Genomic DNA, 692 nt, shown 5'->3' with positions numbered 1-692 from the left:
AGGTTAGTTTCACCAGTCTGGTACTTTTAATTACTGTGTGTCATGTAGATAAATCTTGGGGAAAGACCAATTGTTCTCAGATAAACCTTACATAGACATATATTTCTTGATCTGCTATGTATAATTTGTCAGTAGGTTGTAGGAGTAATATGGTTCCGTCTGGTTTTCAAAACTAGCTAGGTATTATTTATCTCTTGCATTATCTCACCCCTCCATCATGGTCTTTCCACTTAAGGTGCCCCCATTTCCCCCCTTTTTCCCTTACTAATACCGTTCTCCTATGGTCCTAACTCTTTTGAGGTCCTTCTTTCCCCTTATCCCCTAGGTTCCTTGTATACCCTTCCCTCTCCCCTCCTTTAAACTAACCTAATTTTTATCCATATCTCCCTTATTAAGGCCTGTTTCCTACTGTTCTTCTCTTTTGGGTTCTTTCTTTTCCTTTACCTCCCTGTTTCCTTTCCATTATCCTGGTTCCTGTAGTTATGTCTGGATACATACTCACTTACCAGGGTTTGGTTCTAGGATCCACATATGAGGGAGAACATATGTCGATTTTTTTTCTGAGTCTGTGTTACTTCACTTAGTATAACTGTTTCTAGTTCCATGCATTTACCTCCAAATTTAATGATTTCGTCTTTCTTTACTGCTGAGTAAAACTCCATCATATAAATGAACCACATTTTCATTATCCA

The sequence above is a fragment of the Nannospalax galili genome, unplaced genomic scaffold, assembly GCF_000622305.1.
Source record: "Nannospalax galili isolate Female #2095 unplaced genomic scaffold, S.galili_v1.0 scaffold138, whole genome shotgun sequence".
In the NCBI taxonomy this organism is placed as follows: Eukaryota; Metazoa; Chordata; class Mammalia; order Rodentia; family Spalacidae; genus Nannospalax; species Nannospalax galili.
This window is presented reverse-complemented; position numbering follows the sequence as displayed.